The sequence below is a fragment of the Coregonus clupeaformis genome, chromosome 9 (assembly GCF_020615455.1).
Source record: "Coregonus clupeaformis isolate EN_2021a chromosome 9, ASM2061545v1, whole genome shotgun sequence".
Classification (NCBI taxonomy): Eukaryota; Metazoa; Chordata; class Actinopteri; order Salmoniformes; family Salmonidae; genus Coregonus; species Coregonus clupeaformis.
In genome coordinates this window covers 43,629,662-43,649,838 of record NC_059200.1, presented here as the reverse complement: position 1 = coordinate 43,649,838, position 20,177 = coordinate 43,629,662, and positions in this window count along the sequence as shown.

Below are 20,177 nucleotides of genomic sequence, written 5' to 3'. Positions count from 1 at the left end.
GGGGTGTTGTGCCGGTCTTGACACCTTAATACTGCCATAAATTAGAAAGGAGGATAATCTATCTCTGGCACTCTAGTATGGCGAAAGGAATGCCTTTGTTTCAGAGAGTTTTTGCCGCCCTAAAACTTCAACATCCAACAATGAACATTGGGACAATATATTTCAACATCCAAACATTGGGAATGATGAGAAAAGGAATATGGAAAATTAATGTCTATTTTGTGATGTCATAAAAAATGGTATAAAGGCATTATAACGAAAACATTGTGACTTGAAGAGCTTTTACACTGTGTATATCAGGATTACATCCTTTACCTTGTGTAGAAAATATCAAGGAGGAAGACAATGTTTTCGAGAAGATAGGAATGTGATTTTAGCTTTCTAACAAAATCATAGTGATGATAATACTTTTGCCTCGTAACTAGCCATGACCGAGGGAGCTCAGAGAGCGTGTCAGTATGACGGAAATGCCCCTCTTTACCAGAGTGCATAAAAGATTGAGATAAGAATGATCAGATCAGACTAGACGGACCTCAAGCTGCAGCTTTTGTCCATATTGGTCCCAACCCTGAAAATCAACACGAGGTGAAGACGATAAAGTTGCCTCCACTAACAATCAATGGTACGGCTGAACAGCTGTTCTAAGTACTGTATATAAGAAGGTGAATTTAAGTGGGACCATCCTGTTACTCTCTTCAAACCATCGTCTACTACACTGCTCTCGTCACCCCGCAGGGGATCATCGACACGGCTGATTAGCCGTCTTCAGAAGACCACTTCCAGAACGAGTGAAAGTAAACAGACAACTAAGAAGAAGGACATTGTGACCTCTTGTGGACAATCTGAGCCTTACATCTAAAAGGCCATCCAAAAGAGAAGGCCCCATTGACCCCTTCCCACGAAGGCCTGGGTCCAACAGAGATACACGATGAAGACCTCCAACACATAAATACATGCATTGCTTTTCTTCCCAAACGGGCGGCAGTTTGGGGCAAAGTATTAGGATTACTGTGAGCGTAGGTCCATGTGTATCCAAGTGTTTTCTCTCTCTCTCTCTCTCTTTAACTCGCCATCTTTTGTAACAAGTGTCATATTGTGTTAGTCCGCTAGGGACCCGTTTTCATTGTATTACGTTTCTAATCCCTACCTATACAGTGTATGTGTTAATTCGGGAAATGGTAACTCGTTAAACAACTTTTCCCGTGGTGCCCCAAATTCCTAATGAGTTAATTGTTACATGATTAATTTAATCTAGTAACAATTAAACATAGTAGGTAATTATTCAATAAATAATAGTCATCACCATAATGAGAGTCACGTCACGACAAGCTGGTGCTCTCATGCATGCTTCAGTGTTGCTTGCCTCGAAGCGAGCATAAAAGGCATTTAGCCTGTCTGGTAGGCTCGCGTCACTGGGCAGCTCACGACTGCGTTTCCCATTGTAGTCCGTAATAGTTTGCAAGCCCTGCCACATCCAACGAGCGTCAGAGCCGGTGTATTAGGATTCAAACTTAGTCCTGTATTGACGCTTTGCCTGTTTGATGGTTCGTCTGAGGGTATAGCGGGATTTCTTATAAGCGTCCGGACTAGTGTCCCAGCTATAAGAGGATGGGCTCATTGTAATGGCTGGAATGGAATAAATGGAACAGAGTCAAACAGGTGGTTTCCATACGTTTGATGTGCTTGAAACCATTCCATTTATTCTATTTCCAGTCTTTACTATGAGTCCGTCCTCATATAGCTTCTCCCACCAGCCTCCTCTGTAATACACTCTATTGGCACATTTCCATACAGGATTTACTACAGTGTTTTACCCAAAAGGCTCAGACTTTTCTGTTTCCATCTACGTGGGCCGGCACCTGTGTCTCACTGGGCCATGGCTCCGGCGGACCGGTTCTCACTTGGGGCCAAAGCCAGGCCACTGGTACTTTTCAGCCTGGATTTACATAACAATGGTTAGCTGTAAACTTGAACACCTGTTGATTCTCCTCACTGATTCTTCTCTCCTACAACAGAACAGACCGGGAAATACTGCCCTGTGTGACGATGAACACCACTCAGTATACCTGTCAGAGCCGTTCTGAGGAGAAGAGGAAGCATGCAGCAATTACATTTGGATTAAGCAGATTAATGTGTATCGAGGCCCTCCGGGACACACATACAAATTTCCAAAGCAGGAGAAGGCTTTAGAGCATGAGCAGAAGGGATGCAATGATTTTAGTATGTCTAACCACCCGGAATTGGAGGAGGGATTAGATGAATATCAATTACAGCTGGGATCAAATGTTCCTGTTGTGTGAAGACTCTCACCAGCCAAGCTGCTACTGAGACAGACACTGACTGCTGAGAGAACACTGACACACTATTTGGAGGTGTGCAACTACTAAAATGGCCTGACAGTGAATTTGGTATTACAAAGGCTCTTTGCCAGGCAGTTAGTGGTTTACTGGAGAGGCACCTACTCCACTAGTATTTCTGAACGTGTCATTATCAATGTTAAAGGGATAATCCACCCCAAAACACTAATTCCTATGATTAAGAGTGTTAAACAGTGTTAAATAACACAAATATGCTAAAACAATATTTTTTGTGAACAAATGTTTCATTTTGTCGTTATAACAAGGTTGGTAGTAATCTCTCACGGACAAATTCTCGTGGACAGATGAAACAGCGAGTATCTGTCAAGGCTCATGTAGAATTATGTGATTACGAGCAGCAGTAGTTCCTGGTTTTGGGTTTTCGTCGTTGATTATTTGGACGAATCAGGATTGGGTGAAGGTAGTGCTTAAACTGGTGCAGTGATTTCAAGCCCGTGTGCGGATGATATACGGTTTCCACTAGATTCCACAGCCACAAAGTCAAAATTGACTGATTTGTAAAAATGAATTAAAACTAAATTGTGCTTTTTGCCCATTATAAACATGGGGAAAATTAGCGGAAGGGAGGGGTTTGGCCCGAGAGAATCCTTTGCGAGGGAGGAGACTTCGCTTCTTTCCTTTGCAAAAAGGTAATCGCAATTGTTAACGTCATACCCCCCAGAATTAAACAGGAAATGACAACCTTTCGCGAGACAATTTTAAATGTTGTTGAATAATTTGGTACACTGTTTAGATTGAGCACATCTAAACTAAATACACGGAGTGTACAAAACATTAGGAACACCTTCATAATATTGAGTTGCACCCCTTTTGCCCTCAGTTCTCTACAAGGTGTCGAAAGTGTTCCACAGGGATGCTGGCCCATATTGACTTCAATGTTTCCCACAGTTGTGTCAAGTTTGCTGGATGTCCTTTGGGTGGTGGACCATTCTTGATAAACACAGGAAACTGTTGAGAGTGGAAAACCCAGCAGCGTTGCAGTTCTCGACACACTCAAACTGGTGCAATGCCAAGCGTCAGCTGGAGTGGTCTAAAGCTAGCTGCCATTGGACTCTGGAGCAGTAGAAACGCGTTCTCTGGAGTGATGAATCACTCTTCACCATCTGGCAGTCCGACTGACAAATCTGGGTTTGGCGGATGCCAGGAGAACGCTACCTGCCCCAATGCATAGTGCCAACTGTAAAGTTTGGTGGAGGAGGAATAATGTTCTGGGGCTGTTTTTCATGGTTTGGGCTAGGCCCCTTAGTTCTAGTGAAGGAAAATCTTAATGCTACAGCATACAATTACATTCTATACGATTCTGTGCTTCCAACTTTGTGGCAACAGTTTGGGGAAGGTCCTTTCCTGTTTCAGCATGACATTGCCCCCGTGCACAAAGAGAGGTCCATACAGAAATTGTTTGTCGAGATCGGTGTGGAAGAACTTGACTGGCCTGCACAGAGCCCTGACCTCAACCCCATCGAACACCTTTGGGTGAATTGGAACTCACTAATGCTCTTGTGGCTGAATGGAAGCAAGTCCCCGCAGCAATGTTCCAACTCTAGTACAAAGCTTTCCCAGAAGAGTGGAGGCTATTATAGCAGCAAAAGGGGGACCAACTCCATATTAATGCCCATGATTTTAGAATGAGATGTTCGACGAGCAGGTGTCCACATACATTTGGTCATGTAGTGTAGCTATGACGCATTCCTACACGATTTCCTGATTTCACAGACAGACCACTTAGAAGTTAAATCATAGGGGAAATTGTACCCACTAATAGAACATACAGTACCAGTCAAAAGTTTGGACACACCTACTCATCCAAGAGTTTTTCTTTATTTGAACTATTTTCTACATTGTATATTTGAGATTCTTCAAAATAGCCACCCTTTGCCTTGATGACAGCTTTGCACACTCTTGGCATTCTCTCAACCAGCTTCACCTGGAATGCTTTTCCAACAGTCTTGAAGGAGTTCCCACATGTGCTGAACACTTGTTGTCTGCTTTTCCTTCACACTGCGGTCCAACTCATCCCAAACCATCTCAATTGGGTTGAGGTCGGGGGATTGTGGAGGCCAGGTCATCTGATGCAGCACTCCATCACTCTCCTTCTTGGTCAAATAGCCCTTACACAGCCTGGAGGTGTGTTGGGTCATTGTCCTGTTGAAAAACAAATGATTATCCCACTAAGCCCAAACCAGATGGGATGGCATATCACTGCAGAATGCTGTGGTAGTCATGCTGGTTAAGTGTGCCTTGAATTCTAAATAAATCACAGACAGTGTCACTAGCAAAGCACACCCACACCATCAAACCTCCTCCTCCATGCTTCACGGTGGGAACTACACATGCAGAGATCATCCGTTCACCTACACTGCGTCTCACAATGACACAGCGGTTGGAATCAAAAATCTCAAATTTGGACTCCAGTTCAAAGGACAGATTTCCACCGGTCTACTGTCCATTGCTCGTGTTTCTTGGCCCAAGCAAGTCTCTTCTTATTATTGGTGTGCTTTAGTAGTGGTTTCTTTGCAGCAATCGACCATGAAGGCCTGATTCACGCAGTCTCCTCTGAACAGTTGATGTTGAGATGTGACTGTTACTTGAACTCTGTGAAGAACCTATTTGGGCTGCAATTTCTGAGGCCGGTAACTCTAATGAACTTATCCTCTGCAGCAGAGGTAACTCTGGGTCTTCCTTTCCTGTGGTGGTCCTCATGAGAGCCAGTTTCATCATAGCACTTGATGGTTTTTGCGACTGCACATGAAGAAGCTTTCAAAGTTCTTCACATTTTCCGTATTGAGTGACCTTCATGTCTTAAAGTAATGATGGACTGTCGTTTCTCTTTGATTATTTGAGCTGTTCTTACCATAATATGGACATTTTTTTACCAAATAGGGATATGTTCTGTATACCCCCACCCCCCCACCTTGTCACAAGACAACTGATTGGCTCAAACGCATTAAGAAGGAAAGAAATTCCACAATTTAACTTTTAACAAGGCACACCTGTTAATTGAAATGAATTCCAGGTGACTACCTCATGAATCTGGTTAAGAGAATGCCAATAGTGTGCAAAGCTGTCATCGAGGCAAAGGGTGGCTACTTTGAACAATCTCAAATATAAAATATATTTTGATTTGTTTAACACTTTTGTGGTTACTACATTATTCCATATGTGTTATTTCATAGTTTTGATGTCTTCACTATTATTCTACAATGTAAAAAATAGTAAAAATAAAGAAAAACACTGGAACTTTTGACTGGTACTGTAGGCTTTCACCACATTGACATGAATATTATGATTTTGATTTCTGGGGATGGATTATCCCTTTAATATCATTTTCTGATCATGATGTACCTACATATGAATTATTGAATTATGGAGATGGCCAGGTGCCCTTCAGTCTTAATGATTAAAATGTACAGTGGGGAAAAAAGTATTTAGTCAGCCACCAATTGTGCAAGTTCTCCCACTTAAAAAGATGAGAGAGGCCTGTAATTTTCATCATAGGTACACGTCAACTATGACAGACAAAATGAGAATTTTTTTTCCAGAAAGTCACATTGTAGGATTTTTTATGAATTTATTTGCAAATTATGGTGGAAAATAAGTTTTTGGTAACCTACAAAAAAGCAAGATTTCTGGCTCTCACAGACCTGTAACTTCTTCTTTAAGAGGCTCCTCTGTCCTCCACTCGTTACCTGTATTAATGGCACCTGTTTGAACTGGTTATCAGTATAAAAGACACCTGTCCACAACCTCAAACAGTCACACTCCAAACTCCACTATGGCCAAGACCAAAGAGCTGTCAAAGGACACCAGAAACAAAATTGTAGACCTGCACCAGGCTGGGAAGACTGAATCTGCAATAGGTAAGCAGCTTGGTTTGAAGAAATCAACTGTGGGAGCAATTCTTAGGAAATGGAAGACATACAAGACCACTGATAATCTCCCTCGATCTGGGGCTCCACGCAAGATCTCACCCCGTGGGGTCAAAATGATCACAAGAACGGTGAGCAAAAATCCCAGAACCACATGGGGGGACCTAGTGAATGACCTGCAGAGAGCTGGGACCAAAGTAACAAAGCCTACCATCAGTAACACACTACGCCACCAGGGACTCAAATCCTGCAGTGCCAGACGTGTCCCCCTGCTTAAGCCAGTACATGTCCAGGCCCGTCTGAAGTTTGCTAGAGTGCATTTGGATGATCCAGAAGAGGATTGGGAGAATGTCATATGGTCAGATGAAACCAAAATATAACTTTTTAGTTAAAACTCAACTCGACGTGTTTGGAGGACAAAGAATGCTGAGTTGCATCCAAAGAACACCATACCTACTGTGAAGCATGGGTGTGGAAACATCATGCTTTGGGGCTGTTTTTCTGCAAAGGGACCAGGACGACTGATCCGTGTAAAGGAAAGAATGAATGGGGCCATGTATCGTGAGATTTTGAGTGAAAACCTCCTTCCATCAGCAAGGGCATTGAAGATGAAACGTGGCTGGGTCTTTCATCATGACAATGATCCCAAACACACCGCCCGGGCAACGAAGGCGTGGTTCGTAAGAAGCATTTCAAGGTCCTGGAGTGGCCTAGCCAGTCTCCAGATCTCAACCCCATAGAAAATCTTTGGAGGGAGTTGAAAGTCTGTGTTGCCCAGCGACAGCCCCAAAACATCATTGCTCTAGAGGAGATCTGTATGGAGGAATGGGCCAAAATACCAGCAACAGTGTGTGAAAAGCTTGTGAAGACTTACAGAAAACGTTTGACCTGTGTCATTGCCAACAAAGGCTATATAACAAAGTATTGAGAAACTTTTGTTATTGACCAAATACTTATTTTCCACCATCATTTGCAAATAAATTCATTAAAAATCCTACAATGTGATTTTCTGGATATTTTTTTCTCATTTTGTCTGTCATAGTTGACGTGTACCTATGATGAAAATTACAGGCCTCTCTCATCTTTTTAAGTGGGAGAACTTGCACAATTGGTGGCTGACTAAATACTTTTTTTCCCCACTGTATTTTAATTAGACATTTTTATGTTGATTATATATTTTAGACCAGTGATGATGTAATGTATACTAACTTCAAACTGCACTTGCACTTTTGTACTTTGTAAGTTTATTTAATGATCTCGAGTATGATGTGCTCCTGATGGTGTAGTCAATTGGCGCGCCCGCACGTCAAATGTGACGGGTCATCTTGAATATTGAATAGATCCCGTGTGTTTATGCTAAAGATTTACAGTTTCTTGCAGTGGGTGCAGCTCAATCTCTCCTTTCTGTTTATATAAAATGTGCATTACATAATGTCTGTTTTTATGTACTGAAGCCTTAGACAAATGTCCACATTTCGTGGACATTAAAGTTTTTCTAATTCTGATTTATAATTCTAATTCTTGTACAGAATATTTTTTCTTCTGGTTTAATATTGGACAATTCTGCAGAAAAAGCATTCCCTCTACACAGGCAACACTGAACCATGCATGAGAGCACCAGTAGGATTTGACCTTAGACTTGTATTGATGCTTTTCCCAACAGATACACAGATGACACGATCGCTTTTGCACTTCTCACTGCCTTCATGCACCTGGACAAAAGGAATACCTATGTAAGAATGCTGTTCATTGACTACAGCTCAGCATTCAACACCATAGAACTCTCCCAGCTCATCCCCAAGCTCAGGACCCTGAGACTGAACACCTCCTTCTGCAACTGGATCCTGGACTTCCTGACAGGCCACCCCCAGACGGTGAGGGTAGGCAACAACACATCCGCCACGCTGACCATCAACAGAGGGGCCCTTCAGGGGTGTGGACTTAGTACCCTCCTGTGCTCCCTGTTCACCCATGACTGCGTGGCTGTGCACGACTCCAACACCATCATCAAGTTTGCTGACGACACGACGGTGGTAGGACTGATCACCGCCGACGATGAGGCAGCTTATAGAGAGGAGGTCAGAGACCTGGCGGTGTGGTGCCAGTGCAACTACCTGTCCCTCAACGTCAGCAAGACAAAGGAGCTGATTGTGGACTACAGGAAACGAAGGGCCAAGCACGCCCCCATCCACGTTGATGGGGCTGTAGTGGAGCAGGTAGAGAGCTTCAAGTTCCTCAGTGTCCACATAACTTAGGATTTAACATGGTCCACACACACCCACACAGTTGTGAAGAGGGCATGACAGCACCTCTTCCCCCTCAGGAAGCTGATTTGGCATGGGCCCTCAGATCCTCAAAAAGTTCTACAGCTGCACCGTTGAAAGCATCTTGACTGGCTACATCACTGCTTGGTACGGCAATGCTTGGTGAGTGTGTCTCAGTACATTACTGGGGCCGAGCTCCCTGCCATCCAGGACCTCTATACCAGGCAGTGTCAGAGGAAGGCCGAAACTAATTGTCAAAGACTGTTCTGTCTGCTATTGCATGGAAAGTGGTACCGATGCACCAAGTCTGGAACCAACAGGACCATGAACAGCTTCTACCCCCAAGCCATAAGACTGCTAAACAAATGGTTACCCGGACTACCTGCATTGACCCTTTTTTGCGCTAACTCTCTTACACTGACTCTATACACACACACCGGACTCTACCCAAAAACTCACACATACAGTGCATTCGGAAAGTATTCAGACCCCTTGACATTTTCCACATTTTGTTAAGTTACAGCCTTATTCTGAAATGGATTAAATAAAACATATCAATCTACACACAATACCCCGTAATGACAAAGCAAAAACAGGTTTTTAGAGATTTTTGCAAATTAAGAAAATCATCCTTGAGATGTTTCTACAACTTGATTGGAGTCCACCTGTGGTAAATTCAATTGATTGGACATGATTTTGAAAGGCACACACCTGTCTATATAAGGTCCCACAGTTGACAGTGCATGTCAGAGCAAAAACCAAGCCATGAGGTCGAAGGAATTGACCGTAGACCTCAGAGACAGGATTGTGTCGAGGCACAGATCTGGGTCAGGGTACCAAAAAATGTCTGCCAAAATGAAGGTCCCCAAGAACAATATGGCCTCCATCATTCTTAAATGGAAGAAGTTTGGAACCACCAAGACTCTTCCTAGAGCTGGCCTCCCGGCCAAACTGAGGAATCGGGGGAGAAGGGCCTTGGTCAGGGAGGTGACCAAGAACCCGATGGTCACTCTGACAGAGCTCCAGAGTTCCTCTGTGGAGATGGGAGAACCTTCCAGAAGGACAACCATCTCACCAGCACTCCACCAATCTGGCCTTTATGGTAGAGTGGCCAGACGGAAGCTACTCCTCAGTAAAAGGCACATGACAGTCCACTTGGAGTTTACCAAAAGGCACCTAAAGGACTCAGACCATGAGAAACAAGATTCTCTGGTCTGATGAAACCAAGATTGAACTCTTTGGCCTGAATGCCAAACGTCACGTCTGGAGGAAACCTGGCACCATCCCTATGGTGAAGCATGGTGGTGGCAACAACATGCTATGGGGATGTTTTTCAGTGGCAGGGACTGGGAGACCAGTCAGGATCGAGGCAAAGATTAACGGAGCAAAGTACAGAAAGATCCTTGATGAAAACCTGCTCCAGAGTGCTCAGGACCTCAGACTGGGGCGAAGGTTCACCTTCCAACAGGACAACGACCCTAAGCACACAGCCAAGACAACGCAGGAGTGATTTCGGGACAAGTCTCTGAATGTCCTTGAGTGGCCCAGCCAGAGCCCGGACTTGAACCCGATCGAACATCTCTGGAGAGACCTGAAAATAGCTGCGCTGCGCCGCTCCCCATCCAACCTAACAGAGCTTGAGAGGATCTGCAGAGAAGAATACAGGTGTGCTAATCTTGTAGCGTCATACCCAAGAAGACTCAAGGCTCTAATCACTGCCAAAGGTGCTTCAACAAAGTACTGAGTAAAGGGTCTGAATACTTATGTAAATGTAATATTTCATTTATTATTTTTTTATACATTTGCAAACATTTCTAAAAACCTGTTTTTGCTTTGTCATTATGGGGTATTGTGTGTAGATTGATGAGGGAAAAAAACAATGAATCAATTTTGAATAAGGCTTTAACGTAACAAAATGTTGAAAAAGTCAAGGGGTCTGAATATTTTCCAAATGCACTGACACCTCAATACACACAACACACACATATACACACACTACATAAAGACACACACACACACATAACATGTGCACACATGCATACTGACGCCACACACACATTCACACTCACACACACATACACACACACACACACACACACACACACACTTTCACACTCACCACATACGTTGCTGCTACTGTCTATTATCTATCCTGTTGCCTAGTCAATTTAACCCTACCTATATGGTGGTCCTCTGTAGCTCAGCTGGTAGAGCACGGCGCTTGTAATGCCAAGGTAGTGGGTTCGATCCCCGGGACCACCCATACACAAAAAAATGTATGCACGCATGACTGTAAGTCGCTTTGGATAAAAGCGTCTGCTAAATGGCATATTAATTATTATTGATTGCTTACACACTAAAATTAAAAGTAGTACACTATTAGCAAAACCTTACACTCAAGAAGCAAAACATCAGCCCATATTTGCACAACTATAAGCACATTGTCAACCTTACACTTGTTGCAAAACTCTACACACAGTGATTTGCAAAAACTAAACACACTTAACATACATTACACACAAAAAATCTATCATGAAGTCACGTCCTTGCAATACCAAAGCACTGACTGTCAAATTACCACACCGTCCCAACCAATTGGTTCAACACAGTCATCAGGTGTGCAAACACTCGTTTAGCTTAATTGTAGACACACCAATCAGGTGTATAAGTACTATAAAAAGCAGCAGGTGAGTTCATCCGGTCTTCGAAGCACAATGGAAAGAGTCAGAGAAAGAGTAAGACGAGGAGGAGGAGGGGAGGAGGAGGACGACGAGGAGAACGAGGAGGAGGACGAGGAGAACGAGGAGAACGAGGAGGACGAGGAGAAATCGAGGGGAGGACGAGGAGGAGAACAGAGGAGGACGAGGAGGACGAGGAGGACGAGGAGGAGCGAGGAGGAGAACGAGGAGGAGGAGGAGGAGGAAGGGAGGAAGAGGGAAGAGGAAGAGGAAGACAAGAAGGCTGCTCAAAGAGGACCGAATCTGACAAATGAGATCCGGCGCAACACTGGTTGACCACATTGTCGAACCACGGCCTGACGCTGAGGGAGGCTGGGACTGCGAAGTACAGCCAAATCTAAGCCGATATACAGTGGCAAGTGTGATGAGAACATTTCGACTGGAAAATAGGTATTGTAAAAATATAATCATATCAAAAACATCTGCACGGTTTCAGTAACTGCTTACAGTACTATATTCTATGCACTATCAGCACTTCTGTTACCTTTTCCTGTGAAATTACTGTACTATTGTATACTGTTTTTTTTTTTCTACATAGGATTGAGGGTCAGGGACGACAAGGGGGAAGGCCTCTATGTTCACAGAACAGCAAGAGAGGGAGATAGTAAACATGGTTTTGGCCAACAATGCTATAACACTCCAAGCAGCTCCAAGCTAACATTGTCAATAACCACGCCATTTTCAACGATATCCATCAGGTCTCAACATCAACACTGGCACGCATCCTAAAAAAACAGATTCAAATGAAGCAAATTTATCGAGTGCCTTTGAGCGCAATTCAAAGGGTGAAACGACTGCGGCATGATTATGCAGAGGTATGTATTCACTTTTAGCAGTGTGATATTGCATACTGTCTCATAATCTTTTACTGTACTGTAATAGTGTATACTAGATCTACACTGAACTACACAATTTTGCCTGACACTGTTTTTCAGAGAGTTTTACGAATGAATGGAGAGGAGATCCAGCATGAGTTCATTTACATAGATAGGCTGGGTATCAACCTGACGAGAACACGAAGGAGGGGAAGAAACATCATTGGCCATAGGGCTATAGTCAATGTCCCAGGGCAACGTGGGGGTAATATAACACTCTGTGCAGCCATTACACAGAATGGGGTCCTCCACCGCCATGCCCATATGGGCCCTTACAACACAGCACTCATACTTACATTCTTGGACCAATTGCACAAATATAACAGCAGCAAATCAAATCGATCATATGCAATACATTGTTGTCTGGGACAATGTGTCTTTCACCGCTCTGCTCTGGTTCAGAACTGGTTTCAGCAACATCCATCATTTCATCTCCTATATCTTCCACCATACTCTCCATTCCTCAACCCTATAGAATAGTTTTTTCTCGGCATGGCGGTGGAAGGTATATGATCTCCGTCTCCAGGCTGAGGTACCCCTCATCCAAGCCATGGAGGAGGCCTGTGACCAGATGGAGGTAGCAGCAATGCAAGGATGGATTCGTCATTCAAGACGTTCTTTCCAAGGTGTCTTGCTAATGACAACATTGCCTGCGATGTTGATGAAATTCTCTGGCCAGATCCAGCTAGGCGAAGAGACAATGTCTAGTTATTTTTACAATTTTTTTGAACTTACAATACGTAAAGTGACGTTGGGTTACAGTATTATGAATCTCCATGTCAACATTTTGGGCGTGTTGAGAAATAAAATGAGTTTCTTCAGTCTGCAACATTGGTCTTGTGTAGTGTTTGGTGAATTTACATTATATTGTACTTTGTTGAGAGTAGCTTACTCTAATCATAGGGAAGTAGAAGTGCTAAAAGTGTTTTAGGTTTATCACAGCAGAGTGTAACTCGTGCAAACAGAGTATAGTAATGTGAAACGGTGTGTTTCATATGGTAACAAAGTGTGGTTTTTAAAAGAAGTGTATAGTTTTTACAAGAGTGTTTAATTTTGCAAAGGATCTGTAGTGTTTTTGCTAATTGGGTGTGTGGTTGTGCTAATTGTGTGTAGTGTTTTGAAAACACGGGCCCTGTTTTGAAAATCGTGCTTAAGCAATCAAAAAAACTGTATTATTATTATTATTACCTCAATTTACCTCGTATTCCTGCAAGTCAACTCGGCACTGGTACTCCCTGTATATACTGTAGCCATGTCATTTTTTACTCGTTATAGTTATTGGTTATTCACTGTGTCACCATTTTATTTGTATTTGTATTACAGTTTTTCTCAATTGCTAAAACACTAAACCCTATTGTCTGAACCAAATGCTCAGTTGCCTGAACCCACTGATTGAATCAATCACTCTTTTGGCAAAACCATAAGCACTTTTCACCTGTTTAGACATAACTTGCCAACACATTTTCATTGTGATGGCACCCGGCTGCATAATGGTGAGCACAGGTGACAAAAGTCAAACACAATTAGAGCACAGGTGTCACCACTTGAACACAACAACTCAAAATTGATCACACTTGTGGCTAATGATGTGAGGGAACATATACAGTAAGCCAGTTCAGAGAGCACTGGTTTGTGAGGCTCAATGGATAGAAATCTGAGAGGGAAGAGTTCGTGGTGAGAGGAGGTCGAGGTGGTCGAGGTGGCCAGCGAAGACAAAGAACAGTAATATCTGATGAAATCAGAGCTACTGTGATTGACCATGTTCTTGTCCATGGTATGAGCATGAGGGGGAGGCTGGACAAAGGGTACAACCAAACATCAGTAGATTCACTGTGTCCACCATAATCCGAAGATTTAGAGAAGAGAACAGGTAATTACCTTTTTTTTGACATTATAGTACAGTATGTAAATGTTGACAGCAATTACTGTATGACATACTATATACTGTACCACAGTATACTGTAAGTAAATATATGTTTCAGTACATCACTGTACCAATGTACTGTAGTATTGTAATGGAGGGTTGGTCTAACTGTTTGTAGGCCTAGTATTCCATGTATATTTTTTGTAACTCCATGTTCTCTTTTGTAGAATTGAAAGATTGCCACATGGGGGTGGGAGGACAGGTATGTTCTCCCACACCAAGAGACCCTAATTGTTGATATGGTCCGTGAGAACAATGCCATTAAACTGAGCGAAATTCAGCAGAAGATCATTGAGGACCATTTAAAATTTGAGGGTATCAACAGTGTCAGTCTCAGGATCGTGTCCTCAAGCGCAACAGACTACGCATGAAACAGCTATACAGAGTGCCCTTTGATCGCAACTCAGACAGAGTCAAAAGAGCAAAGATTCCAGTATGTACAGGTTGGCATATATCCAGACACATTCAATGTTGATTACTCTAAGTAGTGATTTACTGTAGTGGCCTAAATCACTTTTTCCGTATCACTTACAAAACTATATCTATTTTTACAGAGGGTTTTTCAACTGGATGCAATGGAAAGACCCCATCAATACATCTACATGGATGAAGCTGGGTTTAATCTCACCAAAAGGAGAAGGAGAGGCCGTAATGTGATTGGCCATCGGGCCATTGTTGGCCATTGTTGGTGTTCCTGGGCAGCGTGGTGGCAATGTCACATTATGTGCTGCCATCAGCCATCATGGGGTTGTCCACCATCATGCCAACCTGGGGCCCTACAACACTCACCAGCTCCTCATTTTCCTCAATCACATGCGAGATGCTTTGTTAGGGCAGCAGGATGAGCATCCCATCTATGTTGTTGTTTGGGACAATGTGAGTTTTCACAGAGCCCTCCAGGTTAGAGAGTGGTACAATATGAACCAAGGTTTTATCAATCTTTGCCTTCCACCGTACTCCCCTTTCCTAAACCCCATTGAGGAATTCTTCTCCTCATGGCGGTGGAAGGTATATGAACGCCAACCTTACACCAGGGTAAATCTCCTGCAAGCCATGGGACTTGCCTGTGGTGACATAGGTGTGGAGGCATGCCAAGCCTGGATACGGCATGCCAGGGTTTTTTTCCCCCGTTGCCTGGCCAGACAAAATGTGGCCTGTGATGTGGATGAAGTCCTGTGGCCTGACCCAGTACGGAGACATGATGCTGTGGCTGTTTTAGCCTACAGTGAACAATAAACATTTATTTCTCCAGCTTCATGTCCTGAGCATTGTGTTTTCTATTTTTCTACGTAGTGTTTAGTGACTGTTCAGTAGTGTTTTTTATTTTGATTGACTCGGGGCACGATTTGACAACATAGTTCAGTTTTGAGCACAGATTGAACTGTTTTGAGGTGAAAGTTTGGTTTTGCAAGAAGAGTCTGAGGTTTTGTGAATGTAGCTTGAAAATTGGGTTTTGTGTTCACAGTTAAGAGAAAAGGAGAGCAGCTTTCAAGAAATGTGTCTTAGCAATCGAGAAAAACTGTATCTTTATCTTTAACTCTGCATTGTTGGAAAATGACCCTTATGTAAGCATTTCACTGTTAGTCTACACCTGTTTACGAAGCATGTGACAAATACAATTTGATTTGATTAGATATGATATTCCCCGGTTATGTATATTAGCAAAAGGAGCTGAGCCTTGACTTCTGTCCTGTGGAATGGCCTTGTTTACACATCACTGGTCTCTATTTCACGAGAGAGAGAGAGAGAGAGAGAGAGAGAGAGAGTTAGTTTATATTTAACACTTAGAATCCAGGGGTGAACGGCATCTGCTCCAGATCGCACAACAGTTGTCAGACCTTTGAGACCGCTCGTTCGCAAAACAACAACAGGATTCGTCACATTATTAGGGCCATTCAGACTCCAGTTTCCAAGGTACAGTCACCCCTACATTAGACAAGATATAGGATGACATACATAATATGGTGATGTTGGAGTGTAGGTGCCTCATGCACACATTGGAGAAGGTACTCTATTGTGTGTGTGGCCTTCTCCCTTCTTCACCTGTCGTTACAGGTCTGCCTGCTTCTCACCCTGATAAGGTGGGTGTGAATTCTGAGGAATGTCAGATTGGTGGTGAGACGTGACTTCTTCAGCATCTCCTGTCTTTGAACAGAAAAGGTGGGATCACAATCCCCCTCCACAATCTATTATCTAGAGAACAAAAGGGCAGATTCTAAGAACACAGTTCATTGTTTTCTGCAAAGTGTTTGTGAACATTAATTAAACACGATATTATTTGTATTTACACTGCAAATGTTATCTAATCAACAACTTATTATAATCTTAAGGCTGAAATATATTTTGTCATCAAATTTCATGTGGATTTAATTTAGGCTTATTAATTTATACTGATAACATACAGAGCAATTTCCATGAATGCGAAGCTTAGTGGCCCTGACTGTAAGTTATGATTTTATTTGGTTTGATTGGGTATCTGTATCATCAAGAATTATAACTGCAGCAACCCGGACCTAGACCCACCCCCCCAAGACTTGACTGAAATTGTGAAATCCCATCTGCAGTAGATCTATGAAAATAATGATTCAGAAGCATTTCCCTCTCTTCCCATTGCTCTTCTAAATGCAGTACCAACAGAGAAGAAACCTGAGGATTTAATTGCTCATCAGAAGTCTGTTAAGTATCCAGAGAGAGCCCTCTCCAGGACAAGGTAATGGCTTTATTTGCCTCCTTTCTTTCTGCTCTTTTTAGTAACCAACTGAGACAGTAATCATGCTGTTAAAATATACCTGGGGTATTTACACTGTCAAATACATGTAATACACAATACTGTAGCAATGGAAGAGAGTAATCATAAGTATTTGTATCAATATACAGTAGAGTATTATATATGGTGATGCAATGTGCTGGAGAGACTCAGTCTTGTCATTGTCTTTGCAATTTATCTGAATGTATGTCACGGTTTCGGCCGAGGCTGCTCCTCCTCCTTGTTCGGGCAGGCTTCGGCGGTCGTCGTCTCCGGAGTACTAGCTGCCACCGTTCTATGTTTCGATGTTTGTTTGGTTTGGTCTGTTTTGTACACCTGTTCATTGTTAGTGTTAATTATGTGTCCTATAAAGTTCTCTTGGGTTTTGTCATGTGTTGTGTGTAATTGTTTCTTATGTCAGCAAGGGCTGCTAGTACTTCTCTCTCTCGTGATTTGTTTGGAGAGAGTGTTCGCACAGTGTGCGCATTTTGTTTTGTATTTTGAACTGTACTCAGTGTGCGTAAAGTTCGCTTGCCTTCCGGCTTGGATTTAGCCATGTGTCTTGTTTTTCGTGTCTTCACTAAAGACTGTTGAACGAAGCCTCTGTTGTCCTGCGCTTGATTCCACACCACATCCACGCTCAAACCTGACAATGTAGGAAAGGTCGATCAACAAATATAGACAAATCACCTTGACTAAGGGAATGTACTGTGAGAAAGGTGCCCACTAGGCCACACGTCAATGTCACTTCTATATCAGGGTTGAGAAATAGCTTAACTTTAACTTACCTTCACTGTTCTAGCCCTTGTTGAAGTGTGGACATTTGCCCATTTTGAGTGGCAATAAGCAGAAAATGTTATATTTAGCTGTGTAGTGCTTTTCTTTTTCAGTATTAGAGAATAATTCACAAGGGCAATGACTTCTACAAGGGTAATTATGTTGAACCATTGCTGTTTAAATGTGGCTATGTGAGGTTGATGCATCATTCTGAGTTTCCTTTTTTCATTACATTTTAAATTGAAATAGAAATGCACTCGTGTACTATACTTAAATCATTGTCATCGTGCTAGTGAAAGTGAAAACTAAACTTACATTTCATTTATAACCCTTCACTTTAAGCATTGCTTTTTAATCATAACCCTGTACTTTGAGCATTAATTTGCATCATAACCCTGTACTTTGAGCATTAATTTTCAATCATAACCCTGTACTTTGAGCATTAATTTTTCAATCATAACCCTGTACTTTGAGCATTACTTTTCAATCATAACCCTATACTTTGAGCATTACTTTTCAATCATAACCCTGTACTTTGAGCATTCATTTTTAATCATAACCCAGTACTTTGATGATTACTTTTCAATCATAACCCTGTACTTTTTGCACGGAGAACTTGTATCTTGTACTCCTGTATAGCAGCATATCAGAGAGCAGGTGATTATTAATGCTGAAAGGTCCTCCTAGTCTGGTGTTCCTTCTTATTGTCCATTGGAGGCAGAAAGGGGCTGTTACCATTCACTTCATGAATACGTTTGGAACTTGAGCTATGTTTTGTTCAATAAGGTGCATCGATCCTGCAGTAGGAATTTTCAGCTTATTGAAAAAGTATCATCGCTAATAAGATGACTAATACGTTTTCAGTCATTTTGCTAAATGTTTTGTGTCTGTGTGTCTCCTGCATGGATGTCTGATGCTAATGCCAAACTGGTGAAAAGAGCAGATGTGACCGTCATTGACTCTCTGTCATTGGCAGATGGCAAGCTTTCTCCTGTTTGGACTTGGGGCCCATCAGTGTCTTCCACCCATATTGGAAGTCCCACAATGTCAAACACAAATGTGTTCCTTCCTGCCTGATGTATGCACAGAGGTAATTAATGACTGTACACAAAATGTCAGCCTTGGTGAGCTCTGCGCTGCTGATGAGCTTAGGAATCATTAATTCATGTTCATATTGACTTTTTCATCCCCCAGCTAAGAAGCTTTGGGTTCCTGCTCTGGAACACTGTGTTTCAATAATATTAATAGCTGCCTACACATCCCCAAACAGAGTAGTTACATCACTCAATCTCTGCTAAGTTCTAATCAGAAGATAAATTGTGGTGCAGGAGGGTCCATTGCATGGTTCCTGCTCAAGTTTACTGTAGAGAAAGTTGCCTGTCCTAAGAGACCTTTGCTGAAGCTGCTCACAGCTCTTTCCAACAGTACCAAGACAGTACTAGGATGATTTATGGTTCTAAGTAAAACTCTGTTGTTGGAACCTACTGTTACAGTACATGTCTGTGCCATAAAAGGGGCATATTTCTGTAGGGTTAGTGCATCTTGGTGAAATGTAAAGTGTTTTTGGGGATGTCTTCAAATAGAAAGCTTTCTAAAAGCATAGTGAATGAGTCCACAGAGTACAGAATTAATCAACTTGTGACGAGGTGTGAGGGAAGGAGTCAGGCGCAGGACGTAAAACACCGAAGTCCAGAGTTTATTCTGTTTACATAAATAAAACGCACCCAGTGTCAAAACGAAACTATCACAAGGGAAATATTCCACCTTGGCAATAACAAATAGAAGAGTAGCTCAACCGAGCTACTCGCTCTCACAAAGAAACAATCACTCACAAAGACAAGGGGAACACTTATACACATACTAATTAGGGGAATGAGCACCAAGTGTGTGTGATTGACAAGACAAGACATGACAAGTGGAGTGATGAGAATGGGATCGGCAGTAGCTAGTAAGCCGGTGACGACGAACGCCGAAACCTGCCCGAACAAGGAGGGGAGGCAGCCTCGGCGGAAGTCGTGACAGTACCCCCCCTTGACGCGCGGCTCCAGCAGTGCGCCGACCCCGACCTCGGGGACGCGGAACAGGGCGAGTCGGATGGCGACGGTGGAAATCCCTCAACAGGGAGGGATCGAGGATCTCCCTCCTTGGGACCCAGCACCGTTCCTCCGGACCGTACCCCTCCCACTTCACGAGATACTGAAGGCCCCCCACCCGACGCCTCGAATCCAGTATGGAACGGACCGAGTACACCGGGGCCCCCTTGATGTCCAGAGGAGGTGGAGGAACCTCCCGCACCTCAGACTCCTGGAGCAGACCAGCTACGACCGGCCTGAGGAGAGACACATGAAACAAGGGTTTAATACGGTAATCAGGGGGGAGTAACAACCTGTATGTAACCTCGTTTATCCTCCTCAGGACTTTAAACGGCCCCACAAACTGCGGGCTCAGCTTCCGGCAGGGCAGGCGGAGGGGTAGATTCCGGGTCGAGAGCCAGACCCGATCCCCCAGTACAAAAACCGGGGCCTCCCTGCAGTGGAGGTCAGCGTTCGCCATTCTGACGACGCACGTCGCGCTGGAGGCGAACGTGGGCAGCATCCCAAGTCTCCTCC